Here is a 13470-nt window from a genome sequence, read left to right on the forward strand (position 1 = left end):
TAGTCCTCGCACTGCCAGACCTCCTGTAACCTAAGGCAGTGCCCTGAGGCAGTGGAGTTGCTGGGTGTAAAGCCATTCCATCAAGAACAGAGGAGAGGGGGCAGTTTTTATTTTCATATCCCACACAAGAGATTTCTGACTGCCCAGTGTGGGAGGCCCACGAGCTGCCGATATATTGCACAAAAGATAAGATTCCTGACCCTGCGGTTTCCAGGAACTAGATGAGATCTTGAAACCCCCAGAGTCTCTAGAGTACATGGCCTGCTTCGTCTAAAAATCAAATAGCATGTGCAAAGAAAATCATCACAGGCATTGGTGTTTCTTAAAGTTCTGCTGAGAGACAAATGAGTCGCTTTATTTTTTTCTCTCTCTCTTCTTTCCTTTAAGGTTTATTTTGTTTTTATTTTATCTGTATGTGTGTATGCATACCACATGCTCCTGTGGTGCCCAAAGAGGCCAGAAGAGGGCGCCAGACCCCCAGAAACTGCAGTTACAGGCCCTTGTGAGCTGCTGTGTGTGGTGGGAACTGAATGCATGTTCTCTAGAAGAGCCTGTTTGTGCTCTTAACTGCTGGCCCCTCCCCAAGCTTGCTTGCCGAGACAGAGTGTCTCTATTTTAGACCAAGCTGGCCTCAAACGTATCATCATCTTCCTCAGTGCTGAGATTACAGGCATGTACTGTCTTCTGTAAGGCTAACTGCTGGTTTGCTTGTTTCGATTTTGTTTGTTTTAGTTTTGTTTGTTTGGTTTGGTTTGAGTGTAGAACTATGAAAATTCCTCTACTGGACACAGGTAGTTCTGTCTACAGTTGAGTTTTCCTGCTTGACTTTCCTTGGATTCTTGAGATTGTGAGGGGAAAGGGCACAGCCACACTCTGCTCAGTATTTCACAGCTTTATAAAATGTTCTCTGCAAAACTAAATGAGAAAACGAGTAAACGCCTAAAGAATAGTTAAGATGAAGTTAAATAAGGCAAATACATAGTGGAAAAATACTTCCTTTTGTCCTTCCTATTTTGCATGTATGTACATCAAAGTGCTCTTTGTTTACGAGACAATGGGGATCATTTCAAAACCATTTAGACATAGTACAATAAAAGTCAACAACAGGGGTTAGAGGCCTGGTTCAGTGGTTAAGAGCACTGACTGCTCTTCCAGAGGTCCTGAGTTCAAATGCCAGCAACCACATGGTGGCTCACAACCATCTGTAATGGGATCCGATGCCCTCTTCTGGTGTGTCTGAAGAGCGTGACAGCATGCTCCTACACATTAAAGACAAAAAGTTAACAGCAGTAAGCAATCCTTAGAATGTTTATTGATACGCTTTTTGAAAACAAAGTTGATAAGCATGGGTCCGGCAGATTTCAAATATTTTAATGACAGCATACATTAATATGTGTGTGTGTGTGTATATGTGTGTTTGAGACAAATTTTTAATAATGATTTTTTACCTTTTTAGTCTGGGAAATTTACCTCCCCTTCTCCCAGTCATATCACTGTTGCTTTCTCCAGATGAGCATTCTCTCCGTCCATCTGACTGAGCTATTGTTACTCCAGGTTCCTACTCATGACCTCCTCCCTCCTTGGTATGCTTCCCTTCAGTAGCTCCTCCCTCTTTTCTTACACCATGACAAGGTCTGCAACAGAATTTTACTGAAGATTTGGAATAGCAGGAGCGATTACTGCACAGCATAGGACAGGGGGTAGGTTAAGCCAGAGATCTGCAACACTGTACTAAGTAGCAATGTCCCATGCCGGGGCGCTGAAGGATTTTGAGGAAGTTTCTCTTTCTTCCCAACTCTGATCTGACCATCTTCTTGGCCACTCCCTCTCCCCACAGTCCCACCGATTTTGTTGACCGTCCCTCATCGAACACTGTTTTAACCTCCATTTCCAACTCCAAACTGACTGAGAAGGTGAATAGAGATCTGTGGTGTCTGGAGGAGGAGCTTGGATAATGGTTTCCCCTAACCCCAGACCTGTGTTGGTAAGGCAGGGCTCCCTCTAGTTTGGAGTCATTTCCCACTATCCCTCTTTAGTCAAGATTTTGGTCTGGAAAGAAAAAAGTGTCTAGTTTTTGTTTTTGAAGTTTCTTATCTTTTGTTCTTTTTTTTTTTCCAGTCAGTTCTTGTTTGTTGTTTTCCCTTTATCTCGAAGAGGAAAGTTTGTATTAAATTTGGGCTTTGGTGAGGTGAGGAGGGGCAAGACCGTTTGCTCAGAGCCTTTCAATCAGCCACTGCCTCTCTTTACCCCATAGAATGGTTTCACCGGGTTACACTAGCTGAACTCAGCAGCAGGAAACGTCTGATATGCCTTGAGGCAGGAACTCATGGAAATATAAAGTTGACATTTAAAAAAAATCACTGAAAGGACGGACTGACCAGTTTAAAGACAAATATTGGAGGCAGTGGTTAAAGGTGCAGGTTCGGCAAGGTAGGATTCATTTCATTTCCCTGGGGTGAAAGTTTCCCAAGCCTCCCTTGACTGGGAGTTCGTTACACTGAGCAAACAGGTCCAAAACCACAGGGCCCAGTCAACCAAAAGGAAATCACCTTGCAAGAAAGTGACTAGGGATATGGTGACTGGGACAAGGACACAAACACAAGTCTACAAGGAACTGAGAACACCCTCATAGAAACTGGAAGGAACTAATTTATGTTTCTGGGGTCGTCTCACCATCAGAAATCCTTACATAAAAGTGTAACTGGTACGAGGCAGGCTGTCTTTTCTGAGGGTGGTCAGGACAGAATTCCGCATTGGCCATAGCACTTGAGAGCTTTTTCAAAACATCCCTTTTGTTTGCTAAGCTGAAGCAAAAAATCTCTTTTTGTAATCTCTCCACAGCTATTCCATTAAACCAGCATACAAAGTAACATATTTCTTTGTGTTGCTTTCCAGACTTAATTTTGTTGGGGTTGATCCTTCTCCTGCCTTTCCCCCATTTCCTGGCTGAACCCCAACCCTGCCCTCGGATTCTATAGTCCCCTGTCTTCTTTTCCTACTTCCGTATGGTGTACTCTGTTACCCCTCCTCCTCCTTTAAAATATCTTTTTCTCTTTTATGGTCACAGTTAAAAGAATGAGCCCTGGTGAACACTCGCTTGGAGAATCCTGAGAGGCTCCAGGACAAAAAGGCATTGTTCACCGTGGGGCTTCCGATGGGGCTCTGACACCTTTATACTTTCATGAACTATACCTACATAAGCACACACATAAAAACTAAAATCTTGGACACGTGTACGGAAAGATAATGCTGCTCTTGTCTTTCTAAGCCTGAGTTACTTTTCTTAATGTAATGTTTTCCAGCACCACCCGTTTTTCTGCAAGCTTCATAATTTCATTTTTCCTTACCTCTGAATAAAATGTCATTGTGTATATGTACATGTTCACTAGCAGTCGTTCTGCTGATGAGGGTCTACTCTGACTCCATTTCCTTATTGTGAGTAGAGCATCTGTGAGCATGGGTGTGCATGTTCTCCACCTACAATATGGAGTTCTTTAAATATATGTCCGGGAGCGGTATAATTGGGCCCTGTGATAGTTCCGTACTGATCTCCATAATGGCTGCCCATTCTGTAGTCACAGCAACAGTGAGTAAAGGCTCCACTCTCTCCTGCTCTCTCCAACCTTCTTGCTTTTCTGTTCTTAACAGTAATCATTCGCCTCATGTGACATGGACTTCCAACCTCCGCTTAGAACTGCATTTCTCCGACGGTTGCGGACGTTGGATAATTTATTGGTCATTTTTGTTTCTTCTTTTGAGAAGTGTCTATTGGTTCATAGCCCATTTATTGACAGGCGGGGCTCTTTTTGTGTTTAAATTTTAAAACTCTTTGTATGTTCTACATGCTAACACACCCCCTTCCCCAAGCTCAAGTGTGGATGGCAAACATTCCCTTCTATTCTGTGGATGCCTGTTCCTCTTCTGATAGTTCCCTTTCTGTGCAACCCCCTTTTAATGTAATGCTATCTGGTTTGATGATTCTTAGGGTTATTTTCTGTCACCAGAGTCCCGTTTAAAAAGTTCTAAGCCTGTATCTGGAAGTGTTTTCTCTATCTTGAGCACGTCTCAGGGTTTGATTTTTGTTGAGTGATGTGAACGTAACTCCATTCTTCTGCAGCTAGATAATCCAGTTTTTATTAACATTATTTGTTGACCAGGCTGTCATTTTTTTTCAATTATGTTTTTAATGTCTTTTCTAATATCAGTGGTCATAAGATGTATGGGCTCACGTCTGGGTTTTCTATTATGTTCTATTGGTCTACATCTATCTTTCTGTTTGAGTAACATGCTTTTATTTTGTCACTATAGCTCTGTAGTATAATTTGAGATCAAGTATTCTGATTTGGGTAATGTAGTAATTTTCACAGAGTTGTAGGAGCATGGACTATCTATCTTATACCCAGTGTCTCTTCAATTTATTTTTTTTTCAGTTTCTTACTTTCTTGGATAGGAAGAAGTTAGAAATGCTTAATTTTTTATCTAATTTTTCATTTTTTAAAATTTTATGTTTGATTACTGCATTTACATAATTTTCAATCCGCCCTTTACCCCTAGAATTACTCCCGTGCATCCTCCCCACTCCCCTTCAAATTCTTTATCTGTTTAATTATTATTGGGGTGTGTGTGTGTGTGTGTGTGTGTGTGTGTGTGTGTGTTTAGGGTTCAACCCTGGAGTAGACTAATTCTCTCATCAGTCATTAATCGTCTATAGCTCTTCATCTGGAAGGGAGCCTTGTGAGGCTTCCTCTGTAATACCAAGGAAGTGTTCATGAACCCCAAAAGACCAGTCAAGAGCCAATCACACCAGGGTCTTTATTAGAGCTAGCTCAGGCTTAACTCACCCCCAAACCTCTTGGTGTAGGTCAGTTTCAGTGGAGGAAAACCCCTGAATATTTGTTGAGACAAGGTTTTATAGAAAGCAGCAAGCAAGGGGTGACTGTTTCTAACCTGGCAAGTGTCTAATTGGTGTGCTGCTGTAACCTTTACCGTAATTGACTGATGCTGAGAACCAAACCACATGCTTAACTTCTGATTTCTGATTGGTGGTTGTTAGGCTTAGGGAGGCTTGGAGGTTAACCTGGAAACTTGTGCTACTCAATGGATTTCTTGGGGGAGATTAACCTGGAGACACAGGTCTTGTTGGGCTTAGCCTAGAAACTGGAGCTAGGCTCGGGTTTTGTTGGGCAGTAACTTGGAAACTGATGCTAGGTACTGGCCTGCTAGTTTATTTGAGTTCAAACTCAAGTTCTCTAAAATGGAGTTTGAACCCAAAAATTTAGTCTCTCACCTGCATCCATGTTGTCATCGTGCTGGCCTTACTCCAGTGACGATATGTTAAAGGTTTCATGGGTGCAGCTTCCTTGTCACATGGAGAAGACACTACCTCATGGTAGACATCATGATTCTTTGGCTTTTACAGTCTTCCTGCCTCCCTTCCTCTGATGCTCCCTGGCCCTTAGGTACAGGGGTCCTGTTGCAGATATATCAATTAGTGTTGGGCATCTCAGGTAGTCAGTTGTTTTGTGGATTTTGACCAGTTGTGGCTTTGTGTGCTGGCCTCCATTTGCTGGGGGGAAAGGAGCTTGTTTGATGAGGGGTGAGAACTACATTTATCCCCCAGCATAAGGATAGATGTCGGTAATGCAGTAAGAAATTATACTGGATTGGGAAAGTGGCAGGAGTGAGTTCTCCTCTAGGGTCCATGACTTCACCAGGCACAGGTAGTTGTCTGTGTTTACTGTCTTGGGCATAATTATCTCCTACTGAGTGGCCTTTAAGTCCCATTAAATGTCATCGATTACCCCAAGGTTTACGTACCACAACTGTTCCCTTGGGAACACCTTGTTGTGCCTGTCATTATGGTTTGTGGACTTCACAGCTGGGTAGAACTATTGATTTCTTTCTACCTCAGAAGCCTGTACAGCCCCTTCTCATACCATAGAGCTATTCCACCTCAGGGAGATGGCTTCTAGGTCAATTCTGTTTGGATTCCTCCAAGTCATGTGTGCAACGTATGTGATGTCTTCAGCATTAGGGTCTTACCTTCAAATTCTGGGAGGCAACGGAGGACAGCAATAGCCTGTGTTATTTGGGGAGTGCTTTCAAGTCCCCTGACCAAGAACTTGAATGGAGTTTCCTATGCCAGGCACTGGGGTTTTGTTAGCTAGTCATCACTCTTGGAGTGGGGACATTATCAACTGAAGTAGCATAACTTTATTAAAACTATACGGTGCATGTGTGCAGGCATGTGTGTGTGCATGTAGGGTGTGTTTGTGTGTGCATGTAGTGTGTGTTTGTGTGTGTGCATGTAGTGTGTCTGTGGGTTTGTGTGTGTGAGTGTAGTGTGTGTGCATGTAGTATGTATATGTGTGTTGTGTGTTTGTGTATGTGTCCATGTATGTGTATGTATGCATGAGTATGCTTGTGTGTTTGTGTGTGTTTGTGTGTATGTATGTAAGGTGTGTTTGTGCGTGTATGCATGCATGTGTGTGCTTGTGTGTTTGTGCATGTTTGTATATATTTGTGTGTATGCATGTAGTGTGTGTTTGTATATGTGTTTGTGTGTGTGCATGCATGTATGTGTGTGTTTGTGTGTAGTGTGTCTGTGTGTGCATGTACTGTGTGTGATTGTATGTGTATATGTGTGTATGCATGTAGTGTTTGAATGTGTGTATGTGTGTATGCATGTAGTGTGTGTGTGTATGTGTATGTGTGTGTAGAGGTCTTTTACCTTCTTATTTAGGTTTATTCATAGGTATCTTTAAAGCTATTGCCAATGGAATTTTTTTCCTATTTTTTTCTCTGCAAGTTTGTTATGACATAAAGAAAAGCTACCATTTTATTGTTGACTTTGTATCCTTCAGTTTAACTGAAAGTGTTCTAAAAGCTTTCTATTTCCTTCTCACTATAAAATCATACTGCATATCTCTTTTGCAAATAGAGATAATTTGACTTTTTTTCTAGTTTGTACCCTTCTTTCTGTCTTCCTCTTCTCTAGACAAGACTTCCAGTGCCATAGAGAATAAGAGGGGAAGTGATGACTGCCCTTTTGTAGATCTGTATTTTAAAGGAAATTTTCTTAGTTCTTTCCTCAGTTTAATGTAACTTTTTTGTGATATATAGAGAATTTGTTTCCACAGTCAAGGAACAATCCTTGGCTTTATTAATACCAGCTAGTAGTTGAAAAATCTAGGGGTTGGGGATTTAGCTCAGTGGTAGAGCGCTTGCCTAGCAAGCGGAAGGCCCTGGGTTCGGTCCCCAGCTCTGAAAAAAAGAAAAAAGAAAAAAAATCTAGACCTGATTGTAACATTGTCTTGAGTTCAGATTTAAAGAACACTACTCAGTCCTCATGAACCATGAAGCATGTGCCAAACTTTTAACTATATATTAACATGAATAACCCTCATACTTGATAGCTTCTCATCAACAAAGCTACCAAACTCAAACTGAAAATATTTTTAAAAGGCTGGCAAAATGGTTTGGGGAATGAGGGTAAAAGTGATGGCTGCCCAAGCCTGGTAAACCTGCATCAATCCTTAGAGCCCTCAGTGGGGGACAAAAGAAGGAAAGACTTGATTCCCAAAAGTGGTCCTCTGAGTTCCACAGAGATGTCATGGCACACATGAAACACACACACATACACACACACACGCACACTCACGCACACTCACAGGCATATATGCACACGAATGCACACACACACACACACACACACACACACACACACACACAAAGTTTTGAAGAAAAACATTTTTAAAATCCTTAATCTGGCAATTTTTTCTTCTTGTCATTAGTCCCTAAACCATACAACATCACTTTTTACCCAGCATTAGTATCCCATTCGCCAGTATGGGTAATGTGATTTAAAGCATGCATAGCATGGGTTGGAGGATGCTGGTACACAGTCACACCACACCTGGAAAGTGACTTAGAAGAGCTAAAAGCTTGGATGCAGAGGCCTCAGCTCCCTGTTTCTTGTAAAGAGCCAGGACATGCGGGTTCATTGTGTACTGAGGCTAAGAGACCTCCTTTGCTGTCCTCTCACAGCTTCCTTCTAAACAGGACTACTTCCTATTGGAGGGAAGACTATCTCATTAACACATTATCTGGATGAACAGCCCTGCAGCAACACATATGCTGGCAGATCTGGTGTCTGGTAAGGGCCTGTTTCCTAGCTTGCAGCTTAACCATTCTCTTGCTACATCCACAAAGGGTCAAGAGTGCAGAGGGGGTGAGGGCGGGGGCGGGGGCGGGAGCTGGGGCGGGACGAGTCTCATTGGAAGCAGGGTCTCAAGGTGTTTTCTTATAAAGGCACCGATCTCATCCCCATGACCTAGTTACTTCCCAAAGGCCCAATTTCAGACATCATTTGAGATTAGAATTCGCCCGGTGAAGAATGGGGGTGAGGTGTGAGACACAAGCATTCCATAGAAATTGCCTCCCATTTTTTTCTCTTTCACTGTGAAAAATGACATCAGTAGGTCACAAGGGTCCTTGAGGGCTGAGATCACTTCGCATATGGAGCTGATGTTATTGGGGGGTAGGGGTGGGGAGTGGGGAGGAATAGCTGAATTCTGCGTTGCGTTGTAGAATGGATTCTGTAAGTTTGTGCTGCTGTGTAGAGACATGGAGCTGGTGTAGCTAGTCTGAACAGATATACACAGTACACACCAGAGTTCAAAGACCAGATAAAAACAATACCAAATGTTTTGCTGCTCTGTGTGTGTGTGTGTGTGTGTGTTTAAATGGTACTATCTTATTTATTTATTTATTTATTTATTTATTTATTCACTTTATATCCAGATTGCAGCCCCCATCTCCTCCTACTCTCCCCTCACACAGCCCCTCCCACACCCCTCATGTAGCTCCTAGTCTATTTCTATTGGATATCGCCACACCATGAGAAACCCTACATCCCTCATACAGTTCAGTTGGAGGAAACTGAGCTCTGAAGGGTCATGATAGGTAAGGAGAAAGACGGGGAAAGGCAATTTGGACGTGGACAAGACACCTGATTTCTTTTCTGACAAGATTCTTTATCAGGAGCTGTAGGCCTGTCATGAGCAGTTTCTCACTGGCTGTTTGCTGCTGCATATAAAGAAGATGTGAGATAAATGCCTTGTTCTTCCTTCACTTGCCAAATTCTAGAAAAATGCATCGGACCCCAGCACCCATAGTGGTGCAGTTTCAGTTATTGATTTAAACATGCTTCATATAGTTAAGGCCATTGTTGCTTTTATTTTTATTTAAGGACAATAGGCCATTGGGAAGTGAAGGCCTATTTGAGCTGGCTTCTGAATTACGTTGACAGGTCTGTCTGTCTATTCATTGTTTTTTATCTTATTTTTAAAGATTTATTTATTTATTCATTCATTCATTTATTTTATATAAGTTCACTGTAGCTCTCTTCCAACACACCAGAAGAGGGCATCAGTTTCATTACAGATGGTTATGAGCCACCATGTGGTTGCTGGGAATTAAACTCAGGACCTCTCTGAAAAAGATCAGTCAGTGCTCTTAACCACTGAGCCATCTCTCCAGCCCTGTTGTTTTGACTTTTGAAAAGTGGTCTCAGGTTGCCCAGGCTGGCTTTGAAATCACTATGTAGCCAAAAGTGACCTTGAACTACCAATCCTCCTGCCTCCACCTCCGAATGCTGGGATTACACACACTTGCCATGACACCTGAATGACCTCTTGCTTGCTTTCAGAGAAGTTGCCTCTGCTCTTACCCTGCCCTCAGGCATGCATTCAGGAAGACCAGGTTAGTAAGGGTACAAAATCCTGCTCAGAGGCCACAGTACAAGAGTCCCTTATTGCCAATGAAATCTGCCCCTTTCAGTGGGCAGATCTAAGGGATGCCGTATAGCTAGGGTCGATATCATTACATCTCATTCAGATTTGCAACCCTGAGGCTTCACCTGCTCTTAATTAATATTCTGTCTACATCCCCTATCCTTCAGGCCACAAATCCCACCTCTCAGCTGAATAAGCTTGGTCTCACATTCACTCCCTCCCACAGTAGAAAAGCATCTGCTTTAAGTAGTGATGTTAATACTACCACAGACAAGACTAGAAGGAACAGTTTGGCTTGTTCTTGTGGTTCCTCGTAAACAAAGCATTCTGCATCATACCGCCGAGCCGCTGCGCGTAAGGTAACATGACCAGTTCTTCTGGCGAATCAGTGCTATTAACATGTGAGCTCTTTTGCTTTACGGTATTTCTGAATTCGAAGAATTGATTGATTTTTGTTAGAATTTTCTTTAACCTGCAAAACACGCACCAGTGCGGGTCTACCCTTAGTCCCTGTCCTCTGCGCATGGTTCCCTCTTCTTTATTGAAGGTCATGTATAAACTTACAACCTTTCATAAATTTTTATTTCTTAATTAAAATTTTATTTTGAGAACTTCATATATAAGTACTGTTTTTACATCTCCAACTCCTCCCTACTCCTCCATATCTTCCTACTCCTTTTCAACTTCCTGACCTCTTCTTCTTTAATTATTACACACACACACACACACGCACGCACGCACGCACATATATATATATGTGTTGAGTCCATTTGACTTTGCTCATGTGTATGTGTTAGGGACAACCACGCAGAGTAAGATAACCCACCAGGGAGCTCTTCCCTGGAGAATACCAATTTTCCTTTCCTCAGCAGCCACCAACTGCCTGAAGCTCTTCATCTAGGGACAAGGCCTTGTCAGATTTTTCCCAATCATGTTGGCACATCATCTGGTGGTTTTGAGATTTCATGACTTTTAAAGAATTACCAAAAAAGATCCCCATTACCAGTCATCATTGAAATAATAACCAACCTCCAGGTCAGATATTGAGTCCCAGGTACAGATCTCTAGGGACCACTTTAGCCTCGGTTTTTGAATTTGCAGTAAAAGAACGAGCACTTTCCTTTCCTCCCATGAGAATCTGACAGACAGACTAGTTCTGCTAATCCTTCCGTGACAGCTGACGCAAGGATTCCCAAACTGTTTCAGATCCACGGTTTCACCCAGTCAAGCCTTGGATCACATGATCTTTAGAATCATTTTTTGTTTTGTTTTGTTTTTTAAATATAAATCTCTATTAGCGCTCTCTGAAATATGACAAACTGCACATTTTCCCTAGGAGATTTTAAGGCACCTGCTGCTGTGCTTCTATGAAGCTTTCAAATATTTCTCAGTGAAAATGTTTTTTAGTTACACCTAAGTCAGGACAAAAGACAACAAAGAAGTGATCAATATCGGAGGTAATGTGAGGACATACGTTTTTGTCCCTTTCACTACCTTCAGAAACCCTCTTTGTCTTATAAAATCAAACAAATGCAAAGTTTACTGTTTTCTGACCTTTTATTTTTCCCAATTTGGAAAATCTTTCCACTGCTTAGAAGTGGTTTTGTTTTCAACTGCTTCTCTCACTGTCTCTCTCTGTCCTTCTCTCTTTCTGTCTCTCTGTCTGTCTCTATCTGTCTCTCTCTGTCTTTTTCTGTCTCTCTGTCTCTCTCTGTGTCTCTGTCTGTCTCTATCTGTCTCTCTCTGTCTTTTTCTGTCTCTCTGTCTCTCTCTGTGTCTCTGTCTGTCTCTGTCTCTCTCTCTGTCTCTCTGTCTCTGTCTCTGTCTCTCGCTGTCTTTCTGTCTCTCTGTCTCTCTTTGTGTGTCTCTGTCTGTCTCTATCTCTGTCTCTCTCTCTGTGTCTCTGTCTCTGTCTCTTTGCCTGTCTCTGTCTCTGTCTGTCTCTATGTCTGTCTCTGTCTCTCTCTCTGTCTCTCTGTCTCTCTGTCTCTGTCTCTCTCGCTCTCTCTCTCTGTCTGTGTGTGTATGAGTGTGTGTGCGTGCGTGTGTGTGTGTGTGTGTGTGTGTGTGTGTGTGTGTGTGTGTCACTGCCACGTGCACATGCACTGAACTTGGTTCCCAGTTCCTTTGTTCTTTCTAGCTGGCCCTCCTGCTGAGTGGCCGTCAATACCCTTGCTAGGCTGTGGGTTTGTTTGAGGTTATTCTTGGTGTTATTTTTACTGTTGTGATAGTCTCTTCTGACAGGGCATTTTAAACATCTGAAACAATATGCAAAGATTCCCCCCTTTCTCCCCACTGTGGTCTCAGCTGGCTACTTACAGCATGCCCCCTGGCCTCACTTGCTGTGGATTTCAGTCTAAAAGACCTGAAGAGACCCGCTGCTGGAAGATGCCAGCATTTCTGTCTCCTTTTCAAAGAGCACTAACCCCTTGATGATGGTGTTACGGGTTGCCATGCAGTGCCCCAGAGTGTGCTGGCTGGCTCTTCTCCCGTTGGTTAACTGTGGAGCTAACAGAGGTTCCGTGTCAATGCAGCAGGAATGTGGTACAGTAATGGTTCTGAGGCATAGCTAATGAGCTATCTGAGTTAAGGTGTCTGCATAGGAAAATATCAAACACAACACAAGACTCCCAGAACAGAAGACAGAAGAAGACCATCCACTGCACCAGGTTTATAAAAACACTTTTTAATCACTGTGATGGTCTATATATGCTTGGCCCAGGGAGTGGCACTATTAAGTGGTGTGGCCTTGTTGGAGTTGGTGTGTCACTGTGGGTGTGAGCTTTAAGACCCTCATCCTAGCCGCCTGGAAGCCAGTATTCTGCTAGCAGCCTGCAGATGAAGATTTGAACTCTCAGCTCCTCCTGCACCTTGACTGTCTGGAGGCTGCCATGTTCTCACTTTGATGATAATGGACTGAACCTCTGAACCTGTAAGCCAGCACCAATTAAATGTTGTTCTTATAAGAGTTGCCTTGGCAGAGAGCCCCTGGGCAGCACCCCACGAGCAAACCTTAGCCTCGGGACTACAGGTAAGACCAAATTTTCTGCTGCAAGAAAGCTGCCTCGTGAGCTTGGGACACATGGAAGCAGAATTTCTCTAGGACCAAGCACGTTCTGTGTTTACCGGAAGTCCCCCACCCGCGGATCCCGGCCCGCAGCAGCTCTCTGCTCCCAGACCCGGTGAGAGAGAAACCCAACCGCCTGGTCAGGTGGGCACTCCTGAGGCTGCAGAGCGGAAGAGACCACCAACACTGCTCACCCCTGCCCACATCCCTGGCCCAAGAGGAAACTGTATAAGGCCTCTGGGCTCCCGTGGGGGAGGGCCCAGGAGCGGCAGGACCCCGCCGGACCCTGAAGGAAACAGACCGGATAAACAGTTCTCTGCACCCAAATCCCGTGGGAGGGAGAGCTAAACCTTCAGAGAGGCGGACAAGCCTGGGAAACCAGAAGAGACTGCTCCCTGCACACACATCTCCGACGCCAGAGGAAAAAGCCAAAGACCATCTGGAACCCTGGTGCACTGAAGCTCCCGGAAGGGGCGGCACAGGTCTTCCTGGTTGCTGCCGCTGCAGAGAGCCCGTGGGCAGCACCCCACGAGCAAACCTGAGCCTCAGGACCACAGGTAAGACCAAATTTTCTGCTGCAAGAAAGCTGCCTGGTGACCTCAAGACACA

General features: G+C 43.6%; 1 protein-coding gene across 5 annotated transcripts in view; it reads left to right on the forward strand.

The window, feature by feature from the left end:
• The window catches only part of Sidt1 (SID1 transmembrane family, member 1), a 97620-nt gene that overhangs the window by 2869 nt on the left and 81281 nt on the right, over positions 1 to 13470 (forward strand). Inside the window, exon 1 of one of the 5 annotated variants that reach the window (XM_063270390.1) lies at positions 8140 to 8155. The gene's annotated coding sequence lies outside the window, so the exon portion shown is untranslated. 5 annotated transcript variants of the gene reach the window in all.

This window comes from Rattus norvegicus, chromosome 11 (assembly GCF_036323735.1).
Source record: "Rattus norvegicus strain BN/NHsdMcwi chromosome 11, GRCr8, whole genome shotgun sequence".
In the NCBI taxonomy this organism is placed as follows: domain Eukaryota; kingdom Metazoa; phylum Chordata; class Mammalia; order Rodentia; family Muridae; genus Rattus; species Rattus norvegicus.